Below are 18792 nucleotides of genomic sequence, written 5' to 3' on the forward strand. Positions count from 1 at the left end.
ATTCAAACCTCAAATTTATGTGAGCTGGTGCATGCTGTATGTAGGGGAAGGGAAAAAAACCCAAAGCATGTCAACAGAACTAGCAGGACACCAGTTCCTGCTTGGCAAGGAGCACCCACAGGCAAGGTAAGTCCTGCCACACTCAATTTGGGCTGCAGTAACGCTGCCAAAGCCAGCAGCAAGAGAGGGAGACTGAGAGGGTGGCAGGATTCCAGGACAATGGAGAAGAACTGGGAGCAGAGGTGCAGGCAGAGAGGAGGACAAGGCAGAGGGAGAGAGAGAAGCCATCTGATGCCTTCCCAAAAGGGCCCTGCTTTAAGGCTGCTGTCATTACTGACAGTTGGGTTTAGAAGTTTGTCAAGCATCACACTCAAACCAAACACAGCCCAACCCTTCTGGCCAGGCTGCTAGAATGGGGAACAACAACTCCTGGGCCAGGAGAAATCACTTCAGAGTGGAGCACAGGGACACAGTGGTCTTTGAGCTTCAGCTCAGCCACTCCTTCAGACAAGTCCCAGAGGTGCTGCTTTGGTTAATCTACTGCAAAACACTCTGCAGAGATTTACTTGGTCTAAGAGCAGCTTGCTGTGGCTGAGCTTACACTCGTTCTTAAATTAAACCCTAAATATGAAGATGCACAGAGGGCTATGCAATAATTTACGATCATGTCCCTCAAGGAAGTGCAGCTGGGCATGAAGTCCCTGGAAGCCCAAATTATCCATACACTCCACATCCCCAGCACTTGATAAGGACTTTGGAAACAACACAGATTACTGCAGTTGGCAAAGGCACGGACCTGAAACTTCCCATTCCTTTGGGTGGGAAACCTTGTGCCAGCTGGGAGAGAGCTAGGCACCAAAATTTCTGGCACACAAATCCTTTGGAAAGGAAGACACTTCATTCCATAACCTGGCATGCTTGAGTATCGTACAGAGAAAAATGAGCCTGCCAATCACTCTTGACCTTCCCCTTCCCACTCTGGAACACCTCTCTGCACCTGTGTTTTAAAATGCAAGACAAAATAAATCCCAGGTATCTGCAGCATCTCAAAAGATCTTTTTCTTGGGAGAAACCTTGCTTTTTCAGAAAGCATTGGTGTTCATCTTTGAGTCTTATAAAATGTGAATTTACTGTCTTTGCAATCATGAGGGCACAAGTATTTATCCACAAAATTGCATCTTAAGCTTCTCAAACCCAAAGCTACAGCTTCTCATAATAAAGCAAGTTTTGACCCAGATTCTAGAGAATAAGCACTTTATCGACAGAAGTGATTTTTAATTAACATAAATTTAAACTTTTGACTTAACACTGTTTATCTCTCATCACAGATAACAAACAGGAAAGAGATACTAAGGGAAATTATGTAAACTAGCTTGTGAGGAAAGCTGAAAATAAAGAACTTTGTCCTTACTCCATCATTCTTGTGCAAAGGACTGAGAACCCAAGCTTGGGATGCAACGAAAATGTGGAGGCTGAGATTTGCAAAGCAGTAGAAGAGGTGAATAAAATCAGCAAAGAAGGATTTATGAAGTAAAGAGTATATTTCAGTGTGCAAACTCAGCCCCACTATAGCACATTTCTCCAGGGCTCAGGAAACCTAGAAGGCTCCAAGCCATCCAAAAAAAACCCTGGGGAAGGATGTGAAATCCCAGAGCCTTGTGCTATGGATTAGCTTCAAAGTCAAGGAGAGGCACCACAGGACCCGCATCCTGCACCCACTCCACACAAACCTTTTGCTAGCAGTGCTATTCCCAGGGGCTTTTGGAGATCGGAAGTAGATGCTCTGCAGCTTTCAAACCAGGAAGGAGGTTTGAGATTGCCACTTAACAGTGAAGCATGAAAGCATAATTTCCCAGTTACACCAAGAAAATTAATCATAGAACGGCTTGGGGTGGAAGGGACCTTGATGACCATCTAGCTCCAATCCCCTGCTGTGGGGATTGATCACATACATTGCCATTACTAAATATTGATAATTCTGCAAAACAACAGCGTACAAGGGAAAACATCTGCCAAGGGTTGCTCACACGGCGCTGGTGTCTCCGGGAGGGGATGAAGAGACTGCATGCCACGGGAATCCCTTGGGAAGGCAGGAATAGCAGGCGCCGGGAAGCGCGGGGAGAGCAAGGGATGGGGGAAGCAGCCGCGCAGGGGCTGTCAGGGCTGCGGGGAAGGCACGGGGCAGCCGCAGCTGGCGGAGGACTACACCAGAGGGCGGCTCAGTGGCAGGCGGGACCCGGGGCTGTAACACCCGTGAAAGTTTCATGAGCCCGGTGCGGTTCTCGGTGTGAACGGGGCCGCTGGGCTGGGGACTCGTCCGGCCCGTGGCACCCCTACACACAGAGACACTCACCCACACACACCATCCCCGGCCCACGCCGTCCCCACCCGAGACAAAGGCCGGACCCGCCGCCCCCCGCGCTGACAGCCGAGCCCAGCCCAGCCCGGCCCGGCCCGGCCCCGCCACACGTGGGCCGCCCGCCGAACTTAGTTTGTCCCGGCACCGCCGGGCCGGGCCGGGCCGAGCCGGGCCGGGCTGGACCGGGCTGGGCCGGGCCGGGCCGCCGCGGGCACCGCAGCAGAGCCGGGGCCGGGAGCCGAGGAATGGGGAGAGGTGGCGGCCTGCGGGCCGGAAGAGCCGGTACGGGCGCGCAGGGCTCGGTGCGCCGGCGGCGGGGCCGCCCGCCCTGCCCGCGGGGCGGCAGCACCGCCCGGCCGCGGGGCCGGCGGGAAGGAGGGAGCGCGGGAGGGCGGAGGGCAGCGGGAGGGGCGGGCCCGGCGCGGCCGGACCCGGGCGGGCGGGCAGGACTCACCCACGCAGGCGGCTCCTCTGGGCCCGCCGGGCCCGCGCGGCCTCACCCCGCACCGGGCACCAACGGCCGCAACATGGCGGCGGCGGCGGCGGGCGGGGCCGGGGGCGGGCCGGGGCGGGCCGGGCGCGGCGGAACCGCCCCCCCTTCCCTTCCCTTCCCTTCCCTTCCCTTCCCTTCCCTTCCCTTCCCTTCCCTTCCCTTCCCTTCCCTTCCCTTCCCAGAGACTCGCCACCCCGGGGCCCCGCTGCCGCTCCCCCTCCGGGAGGCTCCTGGCAGAGGCGCCCACGGGCCCGGCCTGGACCCGCCGCCCTCTCATGCCGCCGGGGCCCCGCGCTCCCGCTGTTCTTGGGTTTCCTCACCAAAACCTCCCCCGAGAACAGCTCCCGCTGCAGTCCCCGCTCCGTGTCTTCAACTCCTTCCTCGCTGTGTCCCACACCCACCGTGATGCAGTTTGCTCACAATTACACTGATCGACCCACTGATCTCCCATAAAAGCGAGAGCAAAGATGTGTGGAGCTCCAGGCTGGTGAGCCTCACACTGATCCCTGGGAAGGCAATGGAGCCAATAACACCTGGAGTCGTTTCCAAACACACCGAGGACAAGGAGATGTCTGGGATCTGTCAGCACAAGTTACAAAGGGCTTCCATCCCTGATAACTTGATGCCTTCTGCATCGGAATTACTAGAATGGTAGATTTAGATTAGAGGTTAGGCAGACATTCTTCCCTGTGAGGGTAGTGAGGCCTTGGGACAGGTTGCCCAGAGAAGCTGTGGCTTCCCCATTCCTGGAAGTGTCCAAGGCCAGGTTGGACACAGGGCTTGGAACAACCTGGAACAGTGGAAAGTGTCCCTGCACATGGCAGGGCCTGGAACAGGATGAACTTTTAAGGCCCTTTCCAAGCCAAACCAATTCTATGGCAAGTTCAGAGGATGAGGAGAGGGTGGTGGATATTGTTTGTTCTCCACCCATGTCCAGTTCTGGGCTCCTCAGCATAAGAGAGACATGGACATACTGGAGAGAGTCCAGCGAGCTGCCATGGAGATGATGAAGTGGTTGAAGCACCTCCCCTGTAAGGACAGGCTGAGAGAGCTGGGGCTGTCCATCCTATGGAAGAGCAGACTCAGGGAGGGCTCATCAATGTCTGCAAGTACCTGCAGGGAGGGTGCAAAGAGGACAGAGCCAGGTTCTTCCCAGTGGTGCCCAGTGCCAGGACTGGAGGCCATGGGCACACACTGATACACATCAGGAAATACTTTTTCCCTGTGACGGTAACCACACGCTGGCACAGGTTGCCCAGGGAGGCTGTGGAGTCTCCATCCTTGGAGGGGTTCAAAAGTAGTCTGGATTTTCTGAGCAGCCAGCTTTAGCTGGCCCAGCTTGAGGCTGGACCAGATGACCTCAGGAGCTCTTTTCCACCCTCAAATACTCTGGGATGCTGTGAGGCATTTTGTATCCAGGTGTGGGTATGCACACTCCTATCATGATAAATAAACAGTATTTCTTGAGGCTGTCTTCCCATGAACTGACATTTTAACCATCTACCCCCAATACCAGCTGTACAGCATTGCTCATACTGCATTTGTTTCTCGTCTAGTTACATATTAATTTCTTTCTTTGTCATCATGGACAAAAAAAAATCTTTTTTTTCTAACTGACACATGTAGCTTCACATCCTCGATTTCTGAATCAGTGTCATCACTTTTCTCCTTTTGGAGGCGATAGCCAGTTTCCAAAAATGAGCAAAAGGACAAAGGGAGTCACAAAAAGAAAACATTTTCAAAATTGCAACTGTTACCTGTAATTGTAGCACATGTCTATGAAAACCTCTAAGTTGTATCTAGTAAGAGAGCTGACATTTGTTACACAATTTACTAAGAGCACTCACAGTCCCAAACAAGTTGTAGCTTGCAGAAAAGCTGTGGTAATTTGCAGGATTGTGATAATTAAGAAATGTAATGCAAATGGAAATTTAGCTCCATCCTGCAGATGGCCAAGGAGGAGAGACAGCCCTGGAGTGGCTGGGTCCCTTCCTCAAGACAGCAGAGACACAAAACACTGTAAGAAGAGTTTATGTCTTCCAGCATGACCTAAAAATCACATTCCTTTTCTTATTTTTAGTCCAATGTGGTTATTTGATAAATCTGGAAGTAAAAAATCTTCCTCCTCTTTGTTTTCCTTTTAAAGTTTAAATTTGTCTCTTTAGGCTTGTTTTGTAAAGGTTGTGGAATCCGTGTCTCTGGAAGTGTCCGAGGCTGGACAGGTTTTGGAGCAACCGGGTCTAGTGGAAGGTGTCCCTGTCCATGGCAGGGGCATGGAACAGGATGAGCTTTAAGGTCCCTTCCAACCCAAACCAGTCTGGAATTCTGTGATTTAATGTGGAAAAGACAAAAGGTGTGGATCTAAGGAGATGATGTACAGAGCAGCCCTCTGTTGGGGTCCCTCCCCCGCCGTGTAGCCCTGGGAGAGGGGCCCTGAGGGCACAGACACGGGGCTTCCCTGCCCCTGCTCAGCCTCGTTCCCATGGGTTGGTTTGTGTTCCCTGCGCGGGCAGAAGGACCCTTGGTCCCGTGACTGGAACAGTTCCTCGGCAGAGCTCCGGCCATGCGGCTGGAGAAATAAACATCTCTGAAACGGCTATCAAGAATCTGTCTGTCCGTATATATTTCCTTTCCACGGGACTCCTGGTTTGATATATGCGTGTTGCAGGATCCCCACTGCAACAGCCCTCTGCACGTGGGAGGCGCTGAGGCCTGAGCAGGGAACATTGGTGGGACCTGCTGGTGGCACCTCAGAGAGGGAAGCCCCTGGATGAAATACTCTTAAGCTATGTCCAGCTGCATGTGAGACCTTACGTTTAATTCTTAGCCTGCTTGAGGTTGTTGGTGCTTGCTTTTAGCTAGGGGAAATGGTTCTTCCCAGGTGCTAGTGTGTTGAAAAGTGTATGGAGTCAGGCGGGCTGGCAAGAACAGTGAGACACATTTTATTTATAATAACAAACATTACAAAGTCTTGAACATTCATGTCTAAGCAACTGTCAGTTTTCACATCAGCATTCATTTGTTTCTGCCAGAGGTTTGTGTTGTAGGGAATTACCTTGAGCTGGTTGCAAAACTTGCGTGTTACAAAACTATAATTAATGTTTCAGAAACTCCAGGGAAGATTTGTTATTGGCAGGGTGAGTACAAATCCCCAGACACAAACATTCCTCTAAGATAACAGTGTAGCCTTTGGCATTATCTACACACACACAAAAAAAGTGGTGTAACTTAAATCAGGGTAATTAATTACACTGATGTCTTCTGTATACATGTAAAACCATTTACACCTATCACTTTGGCTTTTTGGTCTTCCTCACTCCCTGGACCTGCCCTCTTCATTGCCCCAAAGTGGTTTTTTTCTCTTTTTCCTTATTGACACAAATATGGATGAGCCAATGCATCTCTTCATTGAAGATCCCTCTGTACAACCACTGATCCACCATGAACACAGCAAAACCCACCTCTACTCCACATCCATGCTCACTCAGCACGACTTGTAGGGTTGTAATACTCTCTTGCAGTGATAGACCCCTGACCTTAAATTCCTCAGTCAAATCTAAGAGAACAAAGCCATGTATCCCAGCAAGTTTGGGAACAGGAATAAGAACCATAATGTGGCAACATCCTAATAGAGGAGGACTGTTTCATACCATGACGTGCTTCTGAATCCCATTTGTTGGAATTTGGTAGATTTCCAGTTGGAGACATGATGAGTGTTGGGGTTTTAGGAGTTCTCCTAGTTTTTTTTTTTTTTCTGTTAAAGGAATTTTCCCCATAAGTGTTGCTAAGGGGACAAATTGCTGGGTACTTCAGAAAAACAAAAGAGGTGGCTACGGGATGGGGCGCATCTGGCTACTCTTTCGTTTCACCTGGGTGTGCGGACAGTTGGTCCCCAGCGTTTGGACGTTTGGACGGAGAGGGAGGCTGCTTCGTCAAGCCCTGGGATCCCAAGCCCACCTTCCCTGCCCCGCTGGGAGCCGGGCCATGGCCGCCCTGCCCCGCCGTTGCTTTGAGCCATTGCTACGGTGTAGCCGTGCTCACCCTGCCTGCCCAGACCTCTGTGGGGGCTCCCCGTTTGGATACACCTCGTCTGCCACCCGGGATTTGTGCTCGTCCCTGCCGCTCCAGCCTGCTGTTCCCGAGGGTCCGGCCGGACACCGGGATCGGCTGCCCAGGGCTTTGTGAAGCCTTTGTTCCATCCCTTCCCGGGATCCCAGGCCCCCAGTGCCGCGTGCTCCCCGAGCTCGCTCCGGAGCGCCCCCTGCAGCCGCGGGGGAACCATCGCACCTGCCCTGCTCACCGGGAGCCGCCAGCGCCCCTGCCGGCTGCGAGCGGAACTGCACCCGAGGGGAAAGGGCCTGACAGCCGAGAAGGCTGGCACTGGGTTTGTGATTGTTTGCTGTCACTGCCATAGTTACTGCTGTTTGTTTGACTGGTTATACACATACAGATATATATATAGTAAAGAACTGTTATTCCTATTTCCCACATCTTTGCCTAAAAGCCCTTGATTTCAAAATTATAATAATTCGGAGGGAAAGGGAGTCACATCTGCCATTCCGAGGGAGGCTCCTGCCTTCCTTAGCAGACACCTGTCTTTCAAACCAAGAGAATGAGTTAGATGGATTTCTTGCAGAGAGGTTGCAGCAAACCCTGCTGAAATGCCAAGGATGCACGTTGCCATTATCAGCTTCTTCTGGTGCAATACCAAACCAGTTCTACTACTCAACCAGAAGACTGGGAGAATAACTTCAGACAGCCAGTTTTCTTCACCCATGAGAACTGCAGGCTCCAGTGCGGTACGGACACGCTCCAGGGTCTGGGCAAGCAAAGACCCTTTTCGCAATTCTCCGTGCCAACAGCAGAGCCCTGGGCTCCGTGTTGCTCTGCCTGAATAGAGCTGACGTGACCGTTTGAGGGGTTCCTCATGACCACTGAACATGAGTGCGATTCACAGTGACCCCCTGCTTCTCCAGCTGCCTCCAAACGGAGTCACTGCCACGCTCCAGCCTACGGCAAGAGAACCTTCTCAAGATTCTCTTCCGCTGAAGCAATGTTTCCTGTGGCTGCAGTCTTGGGCCTGGCCCTGGGTCTGCAGTGGCTGGGGAACACCATGGTTTCCCCATACATTTCCCAGAGTGACAAGGCTGGCTTGAGCTGTTCTTGCCTTTGTGCCTCCAGTTGCCCCATGTGGTGTCAGTGGGACAGCTCTGTGAACCAAAGAGAACTGATCCTGGCTTGTAAACCTCTTCACAGAAGAAACTAAGCTTTGAATCATCCCTCGTCATAGAATCATAGACTCATTTAGGCTGGAAAAGCCCTCTAAGATCATTGAGTCCTACCATTAATGCAGCACTGCCGTGTTCACCACTAAACCATGTCCCCAGGTGCCACATCCATTTGTGTTTTAAATCCCTCCAGGAGTGGGGACTCCACTGCTGCCCTGGGCAGCTGTGCCAGTGCCTGAATGTCCTTTCAGTGAAGAAAATTTCCTTAATATCCAACCTAAACCTTCCCTAATGAAACTCAAAGCCAATTCTTCTTGTCATCTTGGCAGCAGAGCCCGACGCCCCCTGGCTGCACCTTCCTGTCAGGGACTTGTGCAGAGCCACAAGGTCCCCCTGAGCCTCCTTTGCTCCAGGCTGAGCCCCTTTCCCAGCTCCCTCAGCTGCCCCTGGGGCTCCAGCCCCTTCCCAGCTCCGTTCCCTTCTCTGGACCTGCTCCAGCCCCTCAATGTCTTTGTTGTCAAGAGGGGCCCAGAACTGCCCCCAGGATTCAAGTTCAGCTTACACATAGTCCAGCAAGTGGTTGTGTGGGCAACAATTAAGACCGAAGTACTTGGCTCCAAGGTGGGATCCAGTTGGAGGGACAGCTGCTGGGGTAGAGGGACCAGCAGCATCAAGCCACATCCCACATTGCTCCTGGAAGCTCTCCTGAACATGGGTAAAAAGTTTAAACAAAGCTTGAGAAAATTGCAGGAAAAATAATTCCATAAGTGTTCTCTGTCTTAAACTGCCAGTAGCACACTCCAAGCAATATCAGGGAAGTTGTATCTTGAAAAACCTCCCCAAGAAAGCTCAAGAAATTGCTTTGCATGCTCACAAAAAGAGAGATAGATGCTGGCACAAGGCCAGCGTGGGTATAGCTGAGGGGTGAGCGGGATGTTTTTCCCAACAGGAGGAATAGGCAGCCAAAGTGACCATGTTTAAGGTAAGGCAGGAAAAGAAGAGGTGAGTAGATTAAATTCTTCTGCTTCAAATTGTCACACAGAGCTAGGAGAGGCATTTAGGAGAACATAAGAATATGTTTCCAGGTGTCAAACAAGGATTAAGGGCATCATAATCCCAAAACAAGGGGCTCATGTACAGAAGCGAATTCCAGTACTTGAGTAAGGATAAAATAGCTCAGAAATGAGGGCTTCTGGTGGACAGCACCCCCCTCCCCCCCAACCGTGCCACTTCTGCCCCAGCCCTTTACATTCCTGAGCCCCTTTCTTTGTGCTTCTGGTTGTTGAAATGGCCTCTGGCACTTTCCCAGGTGCTCACAGGAGCCCTGCTGATCCTCCCCGGGGCATAATGAAAAGGTCACAGGTACTGTGAGGCATCTGAGCAATTTAATCCGCAGCTGGGCTCGAGTGGGGTGGGTCCAGCCCCAGGCAGGGTGGCACATGTTGAGGCTTTATCCCAAAGCCTGTGCTGAGGAGCTGGATTTTAAACCGTTCCAAATCTGGGGCAGAGGCTTTTCTTCATAACTAGGGACAAGAGGATAACTAGGAACCAGAGGATTTTTCTTCTTGCTCTCCAAACCTTCAAGTTCCTAGGAATCCCACAGGTGAGGTAATAAAATCCCCTGTGTTTGACCTCCATCCTGCTATACTAATGTCATATTAATGTCAGACTAATGGCATACTAATGCATTTGCATCAGGAGCTGGGATCCACCCATATGGTGCCCCAATGCATGTCCCCTGAGCAAATCAGGGTGTGCTCCAGGGCACTCTGCTGCTCTCATTCCCTGGGTAATCCTTCCACCAAGCTCTCAGTCAAGGGAAAGACCAGCATCTTGGAAAAACTGCTGAATTTTCAATTTGGTTCGGATTTTGTTAACACAAACGTCTCGCCTTCAACTTTTTGTCTTGCATTATTTCACACACGAGGGCAGAGCCCCCATATCTACTGCAGGGGGATAAATGTAGACAAGTCAGTGCCGCTTCAGCCTCCTACATGTCCTGTGCCTCCTGCATCACCCCTGCCTGTACCTATTTCTCCTGCACCTCCTCTTCCTCCTGCATCTCCTGTGCCTCCTGCATCTTCTCTCCCTCCTGTGTTGCCTCTTGTTCCTGCCTTGCCTTTGGCCCTTGTATCACCTTTAGTTCTGCATCCTCTGCCCAATGGGGCAGCCCATACTGGTACCACACAGGACACAGCTCCATGCCCCTGTGAAAGACTTACTTGAGGAAAAGGCTGGAATTAATCAGCAGGAATTACTCCCCTGGAGAGGTCACAGCTGTCAGCCACACGTTGCAGAGCTGCAGCTCCTGAGAAGCAGTATAAGATGCAATATCAATTTCCTAAAAGTTAGAAACTCATAGAATCATGGAATGGTTTGGGTTGGAAGGACCTTAAAGCTCATTTTGCTCCACTCCCCGTCATGGGCAGGGACACCTTCCACTAGACCAGGTTGCTCCAAGCCCCATCAGGGCACAGGGTCTCATAAGAAGTGCAGGGTTCTGAATACTTTTTGTTCAAACCAAGCTTTGAGAGAAAGGAAAAAAGATAGGAAACTATAAGGGGGTGTGACAAATGGGCTTTTCAGGAAAAAAAAAAAAGACAACAGTTGTAAGATTTGTTAAGAAGAAAATTCTTTTTATGCCTTAAAAACACAAGGGATTGCACTGAGAAAGCACTGTAATAGCACATTCAAAAGTCATCTGAAAATGAAGTTTTCAATTGTGGGCCTCCTTTGACCCCATTAACTGCGGACATTAGAGCATTTTCATGTCCTTTTTTATCCTGTTAGACATCCATGGGGCCCTCAGTTAAGCTGGGCTGTCACTCAGGACACTGAGCTATGGGCTGTGGTGGCTCTGATGTGTCAGCGAAAGATGTTTAACTATAGGACAAACAAATGTCTCTGGCCTTCAAGAAACAATTTTCCAAAGGTTGAACTCGTATTGACTCATGCCAGCACAGCAGAGAAATGTGCTCAGCACTCTCATTGCAGCCTACCAGGAAACAGCAGTGTTTCCTGTGAGGGAAAATAGTGGAGAGGAGCCAGGAATGAATAAGCAGCCTTATTGCATTGTGGATCATAGAACCTCTTCCTATGAAAGGGCTAAGTGGGGCTTGTTAAAGCATTGATGAAGTCAAAGAATAAAATTACAATGAGGTAGACAGGATAAAATTATAACCCCCAGGTAGATAGGTAGGTTAAGGTAGAAAGGAAACAGGTAATAAAAGAATTGGCCCCTTTGGGAGGTAGCATGTGTCATCTTCTCCTGGAGCATCTTGCTATGTCATAAAATGTCCAGTGAAGAAACCTCTCCTAATATCCAACCTAAACCTCCCCTGGTGCAACTTGAGGCCGTTTCCTCTGGTCCTACTGCCGTATGTCACATTCCTCAAGAAGGATGCGCATCACACAAGGACCTCAGGAAGAGCTTCTGCATTTCTGCCCGTGACACAGGGACCGTGTGTGTCTGGGACACTCCTTTTGTTCCAACCACTGAAGTGGCCTGAAGGAAGCCCCTGGAGTTTGCTGATGTGCTGGGGGTTTGCGATGTGTTTCTGAATGTCCTGCGGGAGGAGCTGAAATGGGCTGACTGGGCTGGTGCCAAATCATGGCAGTGGATGAGCATTAAATAGGGACTTACTTTGTCTCATGGAGTGAAAGGCATCCATGACCCAAGGAATTCCAGAGCCTGACAGACACAGGCATGCAGACCACTTGGAAGTATTGATCTTATACTTTCAATTAATCTCTTCTGCCCCAAATCCTTCAATTTTTCCTTCCAGATTGATTGTAATTTTCAGCATGTTTTTTGGTGCTCTCCATTGCATTCTTGGCAGGACTGTCCCAAACCAGTGCAAAGGCTGGACCCTCCCGGTGAGATCTCACTTTTGATGCAAAGTGATTAACTTTGACATTACCATTTCTCAAGCAGCAGATGCTTCATTCAAGAGCTATAGCACAAAAGAGCTGAAGAAGTGTGTGTACCCAAAATTAAGGCCCTGGCACAGGTTTCCCTGTCCCTGGCAGTGTCCAAGGCCAGGTTGGACAGGGCTTGGAGCAACCTGGGATAGTGGAAGGTGTCTCTGTCCATGGCAGGGAGTGGAACAAGATGAGCTTTCCAACCCAAACCATTCTGTGATTGTGATTCACTGAAATTCAAGCCCAGGCTGGGGCTTCTCCCTGCCCACAGTGGAGCTGGACCTTCGTCCATGGTTACAGCTGTGGGTCATTCTGTTTCTTCTTGTGATTTTGGCCACCACAGTGGGGCCACAGGGACTCCATGGCTTGCAGGAGAGGGAGACTGAGGGCAGGCAGTGTCAGGGGGAGCCCAGCAGCGATGTCAATATGAGGGTGTGTGCAGGTGGGCACCCACGAGGCTGCAGCAGCTCTCAGCAGGCTCAGGAGGGACTCCAGGGGCTCCATTATGCCAGCAGTGCACTGAGAAAAACTACCTCCAAACTGGAAATGGTGTCTTAGTGATTAAATTGCAGATTTTCCCTAATTTACACAGATGCCAGAGAGACGTTTTTAAAAGGATGTGAGAAACTTGGCAGCAGTGGAACTTTGGAAAACAGCACAGAGAGCAAAGGTATTGGTTTAGCAATGCCAGTGGTGTGAGGATGTGACTGGAAAGGGCTGCAGAGAGAGTGCTTAAATCTCATTTAAGAGAGTTCAGCTGAAACTGTTGTGGGAAGAAAGACAAGGTCCCCTGCTGAACCTCCACTGCTTCTCCCACACCACCTTTGACTGAGAGCTCTCCAGAAAAAAATAATACTCAAATGGCACTTGTAGAGGAAAAGCAAATATCCTCTCAAATCTTTTCACTCTGTGCCCTTCACATGCTCCCAAAGTGACCATCCAAACCAACCTGGCAGGGAGCATGCCAAGCCCAGCCCCACCCCCCATACATGTTGTGTGCACCTCACACTGTGAAATCCCCCAGTCTGGGAGGATTCACATGGTCTCACTGAAACTGGGTGAGAAACCCAAATGAGCTTATGAATTTGCATAGCCAACGTGCATGAAAAAGTCCCATCAGCAAGAGAACACTGTCCTCCCAGAGGAGGTGCTCTGTGCTGTCTCTGCTGCCTCTGCTCTTGGCTAAATGCTTTTGTATTCCACAGGCAGTGACAACCACCTTCTCTTTCTGCAGCAGCTGTGAAAGATGTGAACCTGCTGTCCCAGCTAACCTGCCCTCTGCTGTCCAGGAACAATTTCTTCTTCCTTTCCAGTTACTCGACCTATTAACACAATCAAACTATGCTTAGAAGGATTTTTCCTTGTGAGGATGGTGAGGCCCTGGCACAGGTTGCCCAGAGAAGCTGTGGCTGCCCCATCCCTGCAAGTGTTCAAGGCTCGGTTAGACGGGACGTGGGTGGAGTTCCCTGCTGAGAACCAATTCTTTGCAGCTGTTTCTGGTGTTAGAAATGATGACAGGCTGCCCTGGTGCTAAACTGGTGTTCTGCTTTGCTCTGGAAAGCAGGGAGGTTATCAGGCCATCACAAGCTCCCTGCACAACATTGGAGCTGCTTGGGACACAAAGTTTAGCAAAAATCAAAACTTGGGGAAAAGAGCAGTAACAACAAAAAAATTAGAGGAAATCACGGGTTTGGGAGGTCCTTCCCAGAGGACAGAGTGAGTGGAACATTATTTCTGCAGCTTTCTCTGGGTCATGAGCTGTGTTTCTTACACAGCTTGTCACTCCTGCACGGTGCAGCAAAGGTCCCTCTGGACTGGAGGCTGTGAACGGACGGTGCCACGCGCTGAGCTCCTCCCGTGTGCAGCCTGGCACAGGCTCCCAGGCAGGGCCCCGAGGGAAGGACACGAGCAGTGTCCCAGGGCTGCACTGGTGCAGGCACTGCTGCACACACACAGTGCAGGAACTTGTTGGACCCGGGGGTGCAGCTCCTGACTCTCACACTGCAAAATACACAAGGGCATCAAAACATGCACAGCAAACCCTTGCCAGCCTTCCAGAGTGCTCCACCACCCCAGCTCTCCTCCAGACCTCTAAAATCACAGGCACATTTACATTCCCCAGGAAGTTTCCACAAAAAAGCAGTCCAAGGACCCCCCAGAGGATCACCTGAAAAGCTGCAGAGGCCTCAAATACCTGAAGGTAAAAGCAGTCATTAAAAAGGCATAAACAAAGGGCATCGTGATTGTTTTGCCACGTCTCCAGACTTGAAAGGAGGCTGAAATAACCTTTATATAATCCCATTAGCATTTTCCAGTGAAAACAAGGCATTTTAGGAGGCTGAACAATATCTTTTCTTATCATCCAGAAAGGTTAGAGGTATTTATCTGATCTAATATTTTATAATTGATATGAAGTGACACAGAAGCATAAGGCAGGCAGGCAGGAGGTGGCTGCAGTGACACAGCAGAAGCCACCCTCTGCTCTTCCAGCAATGCCCAATGGCCCGGGCATGAGCCAGCTCTGGCAGCAACATCCCTTGACCATCAGCTCTACAGGAAAGAGGACTTTGTGTTGTGCCCTGCTGTGGTGAGGACCCCAGATGCCAAGGCCAGCTCCCCCACTCTTACAACACTGTAAGACCACTTGACTCTTTTTCAGTGTCACACTTGCAGGAGCTGGTGCTCTACCATTGCATTCCCAGGGGATGAAATATCTTATAGAATCATAGGATCATGGAATTACTGAGGTTGGAGAAACCCTCTAAGATCATTGGTCCAGTTGCCAGGTCCACCACTAAACCATGTCCTCAAGCGCCACATCCACGTGGTTTTTTCGAACACTTCCAGGGATGGTGACTCCACCACTGCCCTGGGCAACCTGTGCCAGTCCCTGAACACTTTTTCTGTGAAGAACTTTTCCCCAATATCCAATCTAAACTTCCCCTGGTACAACTTGAGGCAGTTTCCTGTCATTCTGTCCCTTGTTCCCTGAGAGCACCACTCAGTCCCCACCTGGCTGCACCCTCCTGTCAGGGAGTTGTGGAGAGGCAGAAGGTCCCCCCTGAGCCTCCTTTTCTCCAGGCCAAGCTCCCCCAGCTCCCTCAGCTGCTCCCGGCGTTCCAGCCCCTTCCCCAGCTCTGCTTGTGGCTCTGGACACGCTCCAGCCCCTCAATGTCTGCCTTGGAGCGAGGATCTCTTGCAGTGACTGTATCTTCAGCCGGCCCGTCCTCTGTGCTTGTTCTTGGTTGGGAACACAGCCTTGGCCAAACTGCTGCATCCTCCACTGAGGGAAGGGGTGAGATGCCCCTTCTGTGGAAGAGGGAGGGAGAGAGAAGAGGGAGGATATAGGGGTTGGGTGTCAAAAATAGGTCCCAATTCCCAGGAGGACCCAAGGCAGTCAGAGCTCATGTGGTCAGGCGTCAATGCTCTCCACAACAGTGAGTAAGTATTGCCTATTTTTCATCTCTGGTAGGGAATGGAAATGAGGAGGTTATTCTTTGCTGAGACATTCTGGAAAGTCATAGCTGAAATCTCGCACTTGTCTCTTCCATCTGTTTATTTTTACCACTTAATAACATGTCTGTCTCGTCAACTACTCCTGACACTGTGGCAAGAAAATCCAACTCCATGAAGACAGATTTATCAAAGAGACATTAGCTCTTCCTTATTGTGTGACACCGTGTCAGTTCTTCTCCTGCGCACGAAGTCTGGTCTGTAATTTCAAAGTGTGTCTTCTATCTCTTTGAGGGGGTGATATGACAAATACATTTGAAATTGTTGCTTGTTACCCAAAAGGTTATCCAAACTGTGAAGATAAGAAGCAACTTCAAGCGTTTCAAGGAGCCTCCTTTTTTTGATGTGTTTTTCTCCACTGCCACATGATGTTAGAGACCTAATTTCAAGCAATTAGTAACAGTGGCAAAACAGTCATTGAAATAATCTGTGATAGAGGAGAGAACCCTGGGACAACATGAAAAGTCTGTGCTATCAATAATTTCTCACCATTAACAAGAAAATCCTGGTCTGCAAGGCTTCACCATGACACCAGACCTGCTCCTGCCTCTGCTTTCCAAAGAGGGGCCCCAGTCTCTGCAGAGGTGCCCAAATGCAGGTCAGCAGTGTGAACCTCCTTGTGAGTCACCTTGGGTTTATCAGCTTGACAGTGGATGGCTTCACTCACCCCTTTTGTTTCAAACTGTGCTCCTGGTTTCACTCCTGAGCCCTCTGCCTGATGGGGGGGCCCTGAAGAACTGAGTCTGAACCATCTGACATTTTCAAATGAACTGATTTACCATTTTTTCCTTATTTTCTAGCCCTGCCATGAACTTTGTTTTTTAAGTTTTGAATCCAGCTAAGCTGAACCAATGTCCTTGTTTGCTTTTTGGACAGGGAGCAGGGATATTTCACTGAAAGAGTCTTAAAACTCCAGTTTGGTGTTCAGAATCACTCAGAACACATGCACTCTTCTGGGTGCATTCTGGTAGCACAACCACAGCGTTGGTTGGGAGGGACATAATCCAACCTCCTGTTGGAAGCAGGGCAGCTGCCAGCACTGGGAGAGAGCAGAGCAGAGCTGTGGGTGTCTCCATGTGCAAAATGTGATGGATAAAGGCCGTCTGTGACACACTGGCTGTGAGAGCAGCACCTGGATTTAATGATTCCCTCCTCACTGAGCCTGTGTCTCCCATTACTGTCTTGTGCATGGCCCTGATGTGCTAAGAGGAAGTTGCCTTCCAATACCTGGTGCTCCAGAAGTGATCCTCAGCTAATGAAAGCAACCCTCAGCATTTCAGAAAACAGGTGATTCCCATATCATATTGGCTCACAGGATCATCCTCTTCACTCCTTGTCCACATGAAAGGCAGCATTAACTTCTAGAGAACATGATAACCTGCCCTTTGGGAAGCTCCTTCCTTCCCTGGGAGGGAATGGCCACTGAATTCCTTCAGGATCTCTCCTGCCTGTATGAGAAGCTACTTCCAAAAACTAGAGAAAGAAGACCAAAACTATATTGTTGAATCTTGGAGTTTCCCTGCATGTCCCTGTATATGTTTTATTACACTGCAAGCATATTCTATCAACAGCACCATGTGCTCTGCCCTGTAATGTGGAGTAGGAAATGATCTGGCACGTTCTGTACATCATGGAAAACCTCTTAACAAGTGGAAAATAGGGAGAACCTACTAGTTTTACCAGTTTCTGAAGAGTAAATTCAGATCTACTCCTGTGAGGGAGAAGGATTTGTTCCAAAAAGATGGAAAGAATTAAGTGAGCTGGTAAGTGAAATGACTTCAACATTGCCCCATACTGACTTTTCCCCCCAGAAATGACTCCTGCAATGAAGGACCTGTCTTGTGTTTCTTTCTCTCGTTGGTTGAGGCTGGAGAGTGGCTGATGTGAGACAAATCCATCTTCTCCTTCCTTTGATCACAAAAACACCAACTGAGAACAAACCTTCAGGAATCTGCTGCCAACAGAAGGGTGCCAGGCTGGGGTGGATCTGCCAGGTAACACACACATATAACATATAATGTGCACATATAACACACCCCCTGACTGCACCTGGGACCACGATTTTCCAGTAACAGACTGAAATGGCATTTCCAAGATTCCCTGATTTCTCTGATTTTCACTGCCTTGTTTTATCAATCCTTTTGGGTACACTTGCCTTGTTGTGTCAGGAACTGCCAAACATCAGCAAATGAGCTGAGAACTGCATCCCAAATGAATTCTATAGCAGAAGAAGAACGTATCAGGCTGTTGTCCAAGGCCTTTCCCTTCAACACATATGCCCTAGCAGAGAAGAAAAGAAGGGCATCTATCTAAAAATAAAATTATTGAATATTTAGGTGCTGCTATTTTCATCATGTATTGTTTTAAAGCTTCAGTTCACTTGGTGCTTTTTAAAGAAAATACAGACTTGGGTGAAGGAAAGCAGCTGTATTACCTACAAAAATGGCTCTAAGCACTGTTTGCAGCCTCTGGGCACAGGCTGGCCCAGAAGCAGGGGAAGTGGAGGGCAGTGGCTGTGGAAGGGAAGGAGGCAGAAAGGGAAGGTGAACTGGAGCCGACGTCTCGGTCCCGCTTTGCCTGCTGCTGCCTGGGCACTCCCCCCTTCCCACCCTTCCAGGGGGTGTGGAGGCCAAGCTCTACAGAAAGGACATGGCTAAGAGACACACAGTCATCTTGGGATGCCTTGTCTGTCCTGGATGCTGGGAGATGGAAACACAGATTTCCAGAGAATTTACTGGCACTAAGCACCATGAGGGAGTTGGGATTTCATGTGTAAAGGTGGGGATGAAGGATCCACAGTCCCATCCCCTCCTACAATGACTCCAGCTGAGGCCCAAGACACAAAGTTCACCTTTGCAATTCAGCAAGTTCCCAGATGTGACAAACCATCATCTCAGGGAATGAACCACCATGGGAATGTGGTGATTCTCCCCTGGGTTTGGCTGCAGGGTCTCCTTGGAGGAGCAGGAGAACTGATGACAGGGACAAGTGCTGTGGTTGGCACCAGGACAGGAGACCACCTAAGCCATCAGAGCCACACTTAGAAAGCAGAGGGACAAATCACAATGAATGAGGACTTATTTTATCTACACATTTCACCTGACATCATTTCATCCTATCTAGTAATTTGATCTGCCTTCTAAATCCAAACTTCAGTATTTTTAGTTATCTAAAAAAAGAAACAATGCTCACATAGAAGAGCCTGGAAGCTCAAGATGGAAGCATGAAATCTCAGTAGATCAATATTAAGTTACACCCTGGCAATCAGAGGGAAAATA

At 49.9% G+C, this 18792-nt stretch overlaps 1 protein-coding gene across 1 annotated transcript in view; it reads right to left on the reverse strand.

The window, feature by feature from the left end:
* ZNF592 (zinc finger protein 592) overlaps positions 1-2907 on the reverse strand; it is a 35997-nt gene extending 33090 nt beyond the window's left edge. Inside the window, exon 1 of the mRNA XM_032122865.1 lies at positions 2814-2907. The gene's annotated coding sequence lies outside the window, so the exon portion shown is untranslated. The remainder of the gene's footprint in view (positions 1-2813) is intronic.
* Between the last annotated feature and the right edge of the window lie 15885 nt (positions 2908-18792).

Source organism: Corvus moneduloides, chromosome 13, assembly GCF_009650955.1.
Source record: "Corvus moneduloides isolate bCorMon1 chromosome 13, bCorMon1.pri, whole genome shotgun sequence".
NCBI classification, from domain to species: Eukaryota; Metazoa; Chordata; class Aves; order Passeriformes; family Corvidae; genus Corvus; species Corvus moneduloides.